The sequence below is a fragment of the Myxine glutinosa genome, chromosome 1, assembly GCF_964187855.1.
Source record: "Myxine glutinosa chromosome 1, kmMyxGlut1.1, whole genome shotgun sequence".
Taxonomy (NCBI): domain Eukaryota; kingdom Metazoa; phylum Chordata; class Myxini; order Myxiniformes; family Myxinidae; genus Myxine; species Myxine glutinosa.
Genome location: NC_136261.1, coordinates 156552908 through 156567066, shown reverse-complemented (window position 1 = coordinate 156567066; position 14159 = coordinate 156552908).

Here is a 14159-nt window from a genome sequence, read left to right as displayed (position 1 = left end):
AACTCACTCTCTGGACTGTAATTACTCGTGTCATAGATATTAATGTCTCTTTTCATGTCTGAATAAACATCGTTGGTATTAATTTTCAAAATAAAACTATCTGTATCCATATAAAGTAGATTAACATCATTTTGATATTTCTTCCTCAAGTTATTATAAAAGTAATCATACATTAATGACTTTGATAAATCAAGAATTGTTGTTCCAATATAAATAGGTTTGTTCATTTCAATACTCTCTTTAATCAAATGGATCGCACAAAAGTTCTCAGTAAAGACCTCAGCTCGAGTAAAACTCGGTCTATTAATTAATTTTGATGCTTGTTCCCAAGATGTTGATAGTCTGATATTTTGTCTTTTCCTCACATTCTCCATAGTCTTACCAAAGACCGCATTATTCATCAATTTATAAAAGTCTTTCTCAAAATCTGTTTTTGACTCTGTTCTTCTTTGTGTATTAAAATCAATGTACCCCTTTAACCAATGACTTTGATTGAACTTTAGAACCCTATGGATCTTCTCTACTCTTAGACCTTTTGATAAATATTGTCGCAAATTTCTTTGGTGTAGAACATAATTTTTCTTGTTATATAATGTAGTAAGTAATTTTTCTGTTGATTCACCTATATCAAACGATCGTTGATAATCACTCAACCATTCTTTCTTTGGACTTGCTTTCTCACAAGCAAATGGGAGATCTTTGTGTAGGTTATGGAGTTCCTCTGGATATTTTAAATCAATTTCAAAATAATAACCAACTTTTTCTTCATCCAATTCTTTTTGTGTAGAGATACATACATCTTGTAAAACGTTTTTGTAGTCTTTTTCCTTTACCCATCTAAGTTTTCCATAAGGAAGAGCCTGAGACATTGCCCAGCCATACAGGTTGTTCGCGTCATAGTACATCAAGTAAGAACTCTCTTTCGTTGGATCATAATTTGGAAGATATTTGTTATTTGCTTTTGCGTATCTACTCGAGCAGACTTGTGAAATTCCACCTCTTTTTGCCTTTTCAATCATCAAAAGCATATCAACATCGGTTATCAAATCCAAATCTTGTTTTGTCATTTTCAACATCGCACTCCAGGCCAATCCAGGTGCTGTGTAGTAGTGAGCAGGATCCAATCCATATCCAGTGCGACAAACAGATCTAAAGGCTTCAAATACATCGGCCAATAAAAGCACATCAGTTTTGAGATACAAATCGTGATACTCGCCAAGATTCTTGATGTTATATTTTTCCCAAACATTTTGTGCGTGTACATAATCTTTATCAGATATATGACTATTATTTAATTTGTTATAGAAATTTTCTTTTGAAGGAAGTTGTGTTTCATTGAATCTCTCAAATGAGTCCATATAGTCATAGGGGTAAATTCCCTTTTGTGTTAGAAAATCTTTATCTAAAAAATACTCTGAAAGACATGGAAACTCTTTTAGATTTTGAACCAAGTTAACCAATGGACTTGCCATGAATTTAAATGTATCAAGAAATCTGATATGAGTAATAGGAGATGTGTGAATTGTTTTTGTGAATGAAATGTATTTCTGATCCGTGTTTGGAATTGCTGAGATACTTCCAGAAGTCTTTGAGAGTTCCTTGATAAATAGATGTGTATCATAATGAGCGTTGTTATGAAGAAAGACAGGAATGAAAGAGGGGAGTTGATAATTAATATTACAACTTTGATGAGCCGGACCTCTATATTTACCAGTGAGATGACAATGGTCTCTAACCTTTAGACCTTTACCAATTTTCTCCTCACAAATATGACAGACATTGTTTTTTATAAATTCCCTTTTTTCTTTACTTGTTAAGGACATTGGTTTATTGGTTTCTCTCATTATCTTGGTTAATCGAACACAGTCTTTTTCTAGTCGTTTCACAAACTCCTCTGGGGTATTTGAGCCTCTATACATCTCTAACTTGTTATATTTATCACCAACGGATGATTTGATATAATAACAAAAACCACAAGGAGTATGTTTTTGATATTTATTTGTGTATGATTCTTTTGGATCTTGAGAAGCAGTATCAATTTTTTCTAAAATACTTTCAAAATCAGCATATATAACAAATGGATGTTTGATCTTTTTATTTTCATCTTTGAATGTGATCTTTGAGCCTTCTTTAGGCATATTGATTACCGTTGATTTATGTTCGCCACAATAATTTGAATGTTTATCTAATCTTTCTTGTGAATTGAAGAAGTTAAGACAACGCAAACAAATATATATTTTATTTGTTCTCTTACAGACTTGTGGTTTTATTAATTTAGCAATATCTTTGATGTATGTATAATGTGAATTTTCGTCTGAATTAAAATATAGAAGATTAATATGAGTTTGTTTACAATTGTCAGAAAGCTTTAAAACCTGAATGTTGTTTGTTTCTGTTAGACCATAAACATTAACTGATAAATTATTCATCTTTTCAAATTTAGGAATATCATTTAAAGTCATCGGAAACTTTAGATCTTTCGTATTTAATGTATTCTCATATTTTTTATAATGAGATACTCTTTCATCATGAAAATGTGGAGGATGTAAGTGTGCTAAAATAGACCAGAGAAAACATTTATTGTCTTTATTTTTGATATTGATAACTGCTTTTCTATTTTTGATAACACTGGGTAAATCAATGTAAGAAGAAGCTTTTAGAGGATCTGATTTAAGAATATGAATGTCTATGTAAAAAATTTTTCCTATATTGAATCCACTTCCTACGATTGAATTATCCACATCTTGCTCTTGTTTAATAAGTTCATCATAGACTCCTGATGTTTTAAAATCTTGATATGAAGATATAAAGTGTGGCTCAGTTCTCATGTATGGTGCATCTATAACTCCTTCATCCTTTGTCATTTCTAATTTTACTCCCATATAAAATTTAAGTGGTTTCATTTCCTTTAGTGTTTTTTCAATCAACGTTTGAACAGCAGGTTTAACTATTTCTACAGCATCAACTATAGACTCTGGTTCAGGAGGTTTGAAGTTAAAGACTCTTATTTTAATATGTCCTTTGAATGCTCCATCAGAGTTTTTAGTTGTGATAAAATTTGATAAATGTAGATTTGTTTTAAGATGTATTTTGAAGCCTTTCTTGAGGATATTTTTATTACATGTAGAACAGTGTTTTGTTTCAGGTGGAAGAGGGGAAAGTTTGTTTAAAATGTTGTATGTATGTTTTGCGGTGAGAATATGTTGTTTATAATATTTTACTTCCTTCTCGCAAGTATCACAATAAACCATATTTATAGCGTGAGAAAACGTGGTGTTTTATATATATCACTGTGCTTAAAATAAAACACTTTTGAGCTTTACAGCTCCGTTTTATATATATCGCTGTGCTTAAACTAAAACACTTTTTCACTCAGAATCATCTAAGTCATAACTATCACATGAATACTCAGAATCATACTCAGAGTCATCAATAAAGCTACTCTCATAACTATCATTTGAGCACAAACTATTAGTATCATAACTATCATCTGTGTTCAATGAAATACTATCATCACTATCGTCTGAGTTCAATGAAATAGTAAAATCTTCACTGCTGTATTGACTCATATTTAATTAGCAAGAAAAATATTCCCATCAATATCTATATACTTTCTTTCATTAACAGATTCAATCTCTACAATTTTTATATCAAAAGTTATCTTTAAATAATCTCTAACTATCATAGAACGAAATGACATTTCACCAGAAATATTAACATCATTCATTTTACTTAGATCTACACCCTTTGGATTATTAAAGAAAATACAAATGTCTCCTCTAGAATTATTAATGGTCTTATCATTCTTTTTCAAAGTATCGTGGTCAATCACTTTTTCAAGCTTTGAATAAATTGCCAGGAGTAGAGGAGAAACTTTTGTTAGATTTACTTTAATGGATGTCTTTCCAGGTATAGTTAGAGCTCTTCCTTTAAATGAAATAGAGGGGCTCATGTTATTTTCCATAACTGGTTTTACCCAAAAATTTCCATATTTATCTTTGTTCAATTTAACATCTTTGACATATTTTTCTATATCTTCCACCGAAGTAGAGATTGATTGAAATTTGTCTTTTGTGCTTTGAAACATTGTATTTATTAATGAATAAACTTGCGTTTAGTTTAAGTAAAAATTTACCACATAAATATGATAAGTTCTGAAGGATATTTAGAATTTCCAGACTCTCCATATGATAAATTAGAGAATTGTCCGGCTTGTGATAGAGTGGGGCTTAATGATGAGGATTCATATAAACAATGTATTGTTACAGACACGACTTTGATGTTAAAGTGGGCCGAGCGGAATGGCCGTCGTGTCCGCACAAATTACCCGACTATACTCGACGTTGACGAGCCGCGCTATGCTGGCTCAATAAGAAAAAGAAGACACCCGGCTGGATTACAATCACACAATACGACACCAACGTTTCGATTCTCAAGTATATTCGTACGGAAAAGGTTAGATTACAGGGGCTAGAGGTATATTACAGGAAGACAGGCACTTAGACACACTCTTATATTAACCCTAGACAGACGACAGATAAACGGGACAACGCTGACTCACACGGGGTTTGATGGCTAGGAAAGGCAGATAGCGATGGCTCAAGGTGCACTCTTGGCTCAAAGCAGGGTACACGGTTCGGTCCAGAGATGCGGGGAGGTCTCGTCGCAGCGCTCAGAGGTGACGTTCTTTCTCAGGCCTCTCCAAACTCAGGCGCATCTGTTTCAGCGCTCGCAGGTCCGTCTTTCTCCAGCTGGGGGCGAAATCTCTTTCACATCCGGCGCGGGGCCGCGTATATCCGGCGGGGAGTGACACGCCCTCGGCTCGTTAGCGCCGCCCCAGATGGAATCGGCACGTTGCTTCTCATTGGGTGCGTGCGGGGGGGTTTACCAGGCTCCGCCCTTGACGAGGAGCTGACAAGGAGCCCCTTCGTGGTAACCCCGTGGAGCGCGTGGTCAATGGCGCTAATCGAGCCGGTGTGAGGACGCATCCTCCCCCGCTCCGCCGCCATCTCCTCTGTTGTTGTTGTAATTGTTGGGGAAGAAGATGGAAGGAGGTATGGGAAAGGTCCTAAACTCACTACTGATGCCATATAATCACATTCTGGTGCAACGAAGAGTCATAATTAATGGGAACGAGTCCTTAACTGACATAGATTAAGAATAACTAGGAAGATGTCCGAAAGTGGTCTACGTGTGGTGCGGTGGACCTGGGCACGACATTTAATGGGGGAATAAGGGGCAGGTCGGCTCTACTGAGTGTTATTTACATGCAATGGGACTAGGGAATGGGGGATTGGGGAAAGTTGGGGAGTATTGGAGAAATAGGGGAATATTTACAAGCGGATATGGAGGCCAAATTCCATATTCGCAACATTGCACCCTTCTCTACCCTCGGGGCGTCCCGACCCGATAAATTTTTACCTACTTTAGTGTGGCACGCAATGTAGTTCCCTCTACTATTAACTCTACCCTGAGTGCGACAGTTTTACAGATATTCACAAATGAGTAAATATGTCCCCCTGCGACGTTGCACCCTTCTCCTCACAGAAACACACCCACAGGATAACCGAATCCGGAAAGAATTCTCAAACTAAACATACAGCCGGTAGGGAGCATTATTTACAAGATTATGCTGATATCTACACTACGATCCAGGACCTGTTTTTGGAGGAACACATGCAGATGTTATGCATAGAGAGAGCGCGCTTGCCAGCATCGATACACCAACCCACGAGTGCTCTGTGGCCGACGGCCTTTAATAACGTGCAGAGCACCCTTCCCGAGCATCAAAAGCACCACCCCACCACCAATCGGTGCAGTCACCATTGTTCATTGGAATAAAAATAAATTCGACAACCCCTAACCCTGCAGGTGTCTCTTGCTCTTCTTGTGGTGCACTTGGTGTTAACTAAAAGTGGTTCACCTGTATGGCATAGGTGCCACGTTGACCCATAGGTCCATCCCCGGGTGGTGCTTGGCCGCAAACGAACTGCGGTCCATTGTGGGTGGCCACAAACATTGCGGTCCATATGGTGTATCGATCCCGGCAGCAAACAGCGAAAGTGCAGGCCCACAACTGCGCAGCCAGCACCTCTCTCTCCTCTCTCTCTACCCCAAAGCCAGATCCTCGGAGGTGGGAGACAAAAGAAGCAGACAAGTGAGTAAGGTGGTAAGGGCGCAAAAGTGCACGCAATGTAAGGTGATGCACACTGGGGGCACATGGGAACCAGGTGAGACAGGTACGTTCCTATCGTACGCCCCCCCCCCCCCCCCCACCAGGTAACCTACATGGCCCCTCCCTTACCCCTTACTGTATCCACACAACACAACACTACCCATAAACATCTACTTTACAAATCAACAAACATCCCTACTGTCTTCCCCGTTCCTCCCATATACCAAATTCGTCTTCTCTCCCTCCTAACCAATCAAATTTGCCATTTTCAACTCTCATCAAAATTTGCCATTTTCAACTCAACATCAAAATTTGCCATTACCAATTCATCATCAGTCCCTCCTAGGGAGGGAGAGATGGAATCACCCCAATGTCTCATCCACGTCGTGATGCGTCTCACAAATCCACAGCAATCTCATTTCCTGCACAAAACAAAGAAAACACAGGTGTGGAGTCATCATCATCACCACAGGTAAGTGGCTGCGTATGGTGCGACAGGTTCATTAATCCTAACTATTTCCTAAATGACTTTAACAACTTTACACTACCCGGGGTCTTTCTCCGGCCAAACCATTGGCCCTCTTACACTATGGGTTCTAAAAACCAATTCCCATTGGCCAAACTGTGGTGCTCTTCAATTTGGGGTCTCACTCCCCCGATTCATCTCCCGGTGCCCTCGCACAATTTCTGGGCTGCGGCGTGTACCTCTCCCAGTGGGTCTACCCACCTGCACACCTCCACCACTGCAGTTGCCTCCGAGCTTACCTGCTCCTTGCCCTAACCTAACTACCTGGGGAAGGCCCTCTGGCACTCTCCCCACTCGGTGCCCTCTCTGGCACTGGGCTACCCGGGTCCATCCTCCGGATCCTCGGGCCCCATCCACAACTCTACCGGCTCCCAGAGCCCACCTGCGGCCTCACCTGGCCGACATCCTCACAGTGGTGGAGTGCCCAACCAACTACACACACTAACAGGCTACACGCCCAGCCATTTCCACAACACTAATGCACCCATTCACAACACCATTCTGCAACCGCACCACAAATGCCAATATCCAACCACAATTTACCTGCACCCTCTACCTAACACTTACACTACCCGCCCCGGGTACTCGTGAAAGGGGTCCACTCTTCCCCCATCCACACCTTCGCACCATGCACACCTCTCCGTACCACTTACTCCAACTCTCTCCACACACCTGTACTTGCACACCTGTGCTCTCACACCTGGTGCCACCTGCACCCTTCTCTCCCCAAGCGCATTCGCGCTGATCCACAACACTCACTACTCATACACTGCTCCACACACCTGTCCAGTTGCACACCTGTGCAATCACACCTGTTCAATTCTCACAAACACGGCATCATCTCAGCTAACTACTCCCTTCTGAAACTTGCGCTTCCCAGTCGTCCCTTTAAACTATTGCGCTCCCTCGTCATTATCATCCATACTAATCTACCTGCGTCCCCACTACAGGTATCAGTCACTAACTAATCTTAACGTTACCTAATGTCATCTTCTAGGGCCCTATCAATATAACCTAACCCACCCGGGCTAGTTTTCACTGCCATACACCCCATAAGCTATTGCTCCTTTGCCCCCCACCTGTGAGGGATGGTGGATTTGCCATCCCACCACATCGGGGGTCTCTCACTACCAATTTTGCACATCAAATTTCAACAAATCAAAAATTTGGCCAATCACTGCCCATCATCTGCCAATCACTACTGCCAATCCCTTGCCAATCATCAAATTTTGTTTTTCTCTAATTTTGGGTCCAAAACACTAACCTCATCACCCAGTCGACTCACTAATACCTCTCGGTGCGCCAATCCCTGTCCAAAGCCCGGCTTCGTAAAGCCAAGCAATGGGTGCTGGTTGTTTTGTGCCAGCGGCTGGATGCGTCCGGCACTCGGTGCAGGGACGGGGGCTTACCCGTGCCGAGATCCCACACACCACCTCGGCGTGGAGCCATCCAATGCCCCGATCTAGACCTGCCGGCACGTCTCACCAAAAAGTGGTCGCCATGACGACCCTTCCTATCCAGCTGCCCGCTCCACCTAGTGGAGCCTGGACGCGGCCGTTCAAAGCGAGGCCCGGCACGCACCGAGGGCCCGCTTCGGCTAAAAGTCGCTCTAACCTCTAACCCGTCTAACGTCGATGCTTCACCTGCATGCTTACACCCCGCAGCCCGTTCCTTGCTCACACACCCAGCCGTGCCCATGCTCCTCGTACCTTTCCTTACACACCCAGGTACACCCATTCCACTCACAGCCTTGGTCACACACCTGACCACCGAACACTTTGGCACACATTCGTTGCTCGCACACCTCACCAATACACCGCTTCGCGCCCCCTCCGCGGTCACCTCCTCTGTGACAATCACAGGTGTGCCCTCATTCGCACACCCAATCACGTGCCTCACCACCAACTCCAGCGTGCATTCCCACTCACGCTCTACCATTCCAGGTGTGCATCCTTCCATCCCAGGTGTACATCCTCGCTCACCTGTCACAACTAACTCACTCTCCTTGTCACTCTCAATCCTCTCACCACCACTCTTGACAACGCACTCACCCTTACTCTTGACAGCACACTCTTTCCCCATGCACCTGTCCGTCACACACCTTTCTCGCGCACACTCTCCCGTTACACCCTCTGTAACACTCACCACAGGTGGACACTCTTCCTTACTTCTGACAGCGCACTCTTTCCTCATGCACCTGTCCGTCACACACCTTTCTCGCGCACACTCTCCCGTTACACCCTCTGTAACACTCACCACAGGTGGACACTCTTCCTTACTTCTGACAGCGCACTCTTTCCTCATGCACCTGTCCGTCACACACCTTTCTCGCGCACACTCTTGCGCACACTCTCCCGTCACACCCTCTGTAACACTCACCACAGGTGGACACTCTTCCTTACTTCTGACAGCGCACTCTTTCCTCATGCACCTGTCCGTCACACACCTTTCTCGCGCACACTCTTGCGCACACTCTCCCGTCACACCCTCTGCAACACTCACCACAGGCGTGCATTCTTCCTTGCCTTTGACAGCGCACTCTTTCCCCATGTACCTGTCCGTCACACACCTTCCTCGCGCACACTCTCCCGTCACACCCTCTGCAACACTCACCACACCGCGCTTCCATGTGCCCCCTCGCACACGCGCTACGACCGACTCATTCTCGCCAGCACCCTCACTACTCCTTGGCACGCACTTTTTCCTCACACACCCCAGAGTCGGACTTTCTCGCACACCTCCTCTTTCGCACACCAGACCTGTCGCACACTTCACCAACGGCCTCTCACGAACACCCGGGTCTATCTCGACCCCCAAGCCTCTTAAATCACCTGGCGCATCATACGCACGACCATATTGGTCACCACTTACACCGGGTCCTCTTCCTCTTCGCTTCTCCTCCATCACCTGCGAATCCCTCATCCGGTTAATGAGCACATCATCACGATCCAAACACAGACTTTGGACCAATTCTTTTATCTCCTCTTTTATCTCTTTCTTATCCCCTCTCCGTCGCTTCTTAATTTCGCTCATCCCTTCTTCCACTTCTTCTAATTTGTGCTTCACCTCTTTTATTCCCCGGTACGTCTCCTCAAGCTCATCCTCTAAGGCTACCTTGACCGTTTCCAGGTGCGTCCTCACCTGCCGGTCCTTCGTCTCCATTACCTCTACCACCTCGTCCAACCTCGTTGTCAGTCCCTCACGTACCATCTGACATTCCCTCTTTGTCGCTATCAAGTCGTTTTTTATGTCGTTTTGTGTCGCTTTTAAACCTCCTAATACCGCAGTGTTCCTTTGAACCTGCTCCACTAACTCCGTTTGTCCCACCGTCAGCTGCTCCACCTCCTGCGTCAGGTCCTCTATGCCCCCTTGTAACTTTACAGTCCCCTTTCTCACCTCCTTCTCCATGTGCTCCTTACAGTGCCTCACCTCCTCGCGCACTCCTCCGACCTCCTCACTCACTCCTCTTCTGATCTCCTCTCCCATCACTTGCATCTCCTGCCCAGATGCCACCCTCATCTGCTCCATTTCCTCCCTGTGAGCATCCAGTTTGGTTTCTACCCCCATTCTGACCCCCTCTATCTGCTGCTCCATTTGTTTAACTTCCCTTTCCGCTTGGTCCCTCATGTCCCTCAATTTGCCTTCCATACTGTTTTCTAACCCCTCTAACCCATTTTTCACTCCCTCTATCTGATTCTCCTGGGCAGCCATTCTATTTTCTACCCCCATTAACCCATTTTTCACTTCTTTTATCCCGTTGTCTAACCCCTCAAAATTATTGTCTAACTTCCCAATTTTCTTGTCTAACTCCTCAAAATTATTGTCTAACTTCTCAATTTTCTTGTCTAACTCCTCAAAATTATTGTCTAACTTCTCACCGGTACCCCTCGCTTCGTCCCTCATTACCCCCATTTGGTTTCCCATTACCCCCATTTGGCCCTCTAATCGCCCACTATCAACCCTCATTTGGCCCTCCATCCTATCCATTTTTGCATTCAGTTGGGTCAAGAATAATCTGAGGTCAAACCCGGTTTGCCCAGCTTCCCCAGCCGCCACCGCAGGCTCGCCCTCCGCGGCGACGCTATTTTGGGACCCTTCAACCACGTGAGCGAGCGCGCCATTTTGCGCGCCCGCTACTTCGTGCGTGACGGCGCTATTTTGCGAACCTGCCGCCCTCACTGCTTCGCTCTCCTCATGTCCCTCAATTTGGTCCTGGACCGACCCTACCTCACTCTCCTTTACCGGACCCCAGCCGTCTTGATCCGCCATAGCGCGACTTGCAAAATTCGAGTTTCGTAAAACAAAACAAATTTCGGCCGCTCCAAATTTTGACCAAATTTTTTTTTTTTCCTCTATTCGTTTTTTTTTTTTTAAATTTGGTCGGGCCTCGAATCTCACTCCCGACACCAATTGTTACTGACACGACTTTGATGTTAAAGTGGGCCGAGCGGAATGGCCGTCGTGTCCGCACAAATTACCCGACTATACTCGACGTTGACGAGCCGCGCTATGCTGGCTCAATAAGAAAAAGAAGACACCCGGCTGGATTACAATCACACAATACGACACCAACGTTTCGATTCTCAAGTATATTCGTACGGAAAAGGTTAGATTACAGGGGCTAGAGGTATATTACAGGAAGACAGGCACTTAGACACACTCTTATATTAACCCTAGACAGACGACAGATAAACGGGACAACGCTGACTCACACGGGGTTTGATGGCTAGGAAAGGCAGATAGCGATGGCTCAAGGTGCACTCTTGGCTCAAAGCAGGGTACACGGTTCGGTCCAGAGATGCGGGGAGGTCTCGTCGCAGCGCTCAGAGGTGACGTTCTTTCTCAGGCCTCTCCAAACTCAGGCGCATCTGTTTCAGCGCTCGCAGGTCCGTCTTTCTCCAGCTGGGGGCGAAATCTCTTTCACATCCGGCGCGGGGCCGCGTATATCCGGCGGGGAGTGACACGCCCTCGGCTCGTTAGCGCCGCCCCAGATGGAATCGGCACGTTGCTTCTCATTGGGTGCGTGCGGGGGGGTTTACCAGGCTCCGCCCTTGACGAGGAGCTGACAAGGAGCCCCTTCGTGGTAACCCCGTGGAGCGCGTGGTCAATGGCGCTAATCGAGCCGGTGTGAGGACGCATCCTCCCCCGCTCCGCCGCCATCTCCTCTGTTGTTGTTGTAATTGTTGGGGAAGAAGATGGAAGGAGGTATGGGAAAGGTCCTAAACTCACTACTGATGCCATATAATCACATTCTGGTGCAACGAAGAGTCATAATTAATGGGAACGAGTCCTTAACTGACATAGATTAAGAATAACTAGGAAGATGTCCGAAAGTGGTCTACGTGTGGTGCGGTGGACCTGGGCACGACATTTAATGGGGGAATAAGGGGCAGGTCGGCTCTACTGAGTGTTATTTACATGCAATGGGACTAGGGAATGGGGGATTGGGGAAAGTTGGGGAGTATTGGAGAAATAGGGGAATATTTACAAGCGGATATGGAGGCCAAATTCCATATTCGCAACAGTATTTTCTGTGATTTAATTTTAATTAATGATAATAAGAAATATAAAAAAATATATAACTCTTTTAAATTAGAACCAAAAATGAATTACTTTACAAGATTAATAAGAGAGATGAATGTTAAGTATTGTGATGATAATACACCATTTCTTTCAAGGGAAGAGACTAATTGTATTGAGGAAATGTATAAGGGTTTAATGATATTTATTATTCAAAATAATTTTAATGGAAATGTTAATACAAGATACTATATAAATAAAATAATGGATTATTTTGAAATTAAACCCGAACTCAGGATAAAATATAGAGTTTCTCAAATAGCTCAAAAAAAGTTGGATAACTTGTTTTCCAAATATATAAATGAATGATTTTTTACCCGTTTGGGAAAATAAGATAAAATTTAATAACCATAAAAACATTCCAAATTCATTGAGATGTCTAATAGTTGGTTCAAGCGGATGTGGAAAAACCTGTTTACTTTTAAAGATGCTCCTTGGTTCTAATTTTTTAGATTATGATAATTTAATAATTTTTACAAAGTCAAGTTTTCAACCCGAGTATCAACTACTCTCACAGGGTTTTAATGCGGGTCTTAAAAAGGAAGACATTATCGGTTTATTTAAACTTCAAAACAAACTAAATGATTATAATATTGATGATATAATACAATTATTTTGTGATACACAGAAATCAAAATCGAAACCCATAACTTGTATTCTCAGTGATAATACGGATGATATACCTTCACCTCAAGATTTAGATAAATCAAAAAAGAACCTTGTCATCTTTGATGATTGTGTTAATGAGAGAAACCAAACAGTAATGGATAGCTACTATACAAGAGGGAGACATTCTTCTTGTAATTGTATATATCTTAGTCAATCATATTTTCAACTCCCTCGACGCTCAATAAGAAACAATGCCAATACTTTTATTTTATTTAAGTTAAATTCAATAGATGTAAATAATTTTTGGAGAGATAATTGCTCTACGTTATGTAGTAAAAAAGAATTTGAAAATTATATGAAACACACGATTGGAAAATATAAATATATTGTTGTGAAACAAGATGAGATACTAAATGATATTTTTCAATACTAAATGAATACCGAAGAAAGAGAAAGAAAGTTTAAGGAACATCAACAATTAGTTTCAAAAGTTGTTAAACAACAGGAAGAGATAAAGAAGAAACGGAAACAGAAACTAACTGGTGAAGAAGCCTTTGAAAGAAAACAAGAGAAATTCTTTAAACCACTTTTGAAAACTCAACACCCTACAGTTCCCACGGTAGAATTTACTCCGAAAAAACTTCAAATGCTCAAAGATTTTAGTCAGATAACAAAACAAGAACTTGGTGAATTAGAATATGATGACGAGGGATTATTTCGGAAACTTGAGCAGGTAAATCAACCCCCTAATTATGTTGTGGAAGCTCTTCAAAACAATGAATATTCTGCGGGTTCAAAAACCAGAGCAGGTCTCATTCCAACAGAAGAACCAGCAGTGTTTCATCTTGTGGAAGAAAAGGTATTGATATTTAATGATGAATTGATGTTCTTGAGTTCTACTCAACCAAATGTTAAATTAACTCCAAGATTAATGTTTCTTCTAACAAACCCCGGATTCAGCGGTTCAAAATATTTTGAGGAACCACTTGATATGGAAAGAGAGGAAGATAGGGTATATATTGAGTTGTTAAATACACTTGATTATGGAGTTTCTGTTGCTGGTAAAAGTAAGAAGAATGAGAAGGAGAAACATATTATTGATGCTTTAAGTAAGCTTGGTTCGGGTGTTAGTTTTCTTCCAAATGACCCATCACAATTAGTTAATAGGCTATTATTGTTATTAGGTAGTAAGAAGGCTGGAAACAACAATTGTTTTAATGAATCCTCAGCCATTTTAGATCAGTTGATGAACATGAAAATAATTAATAA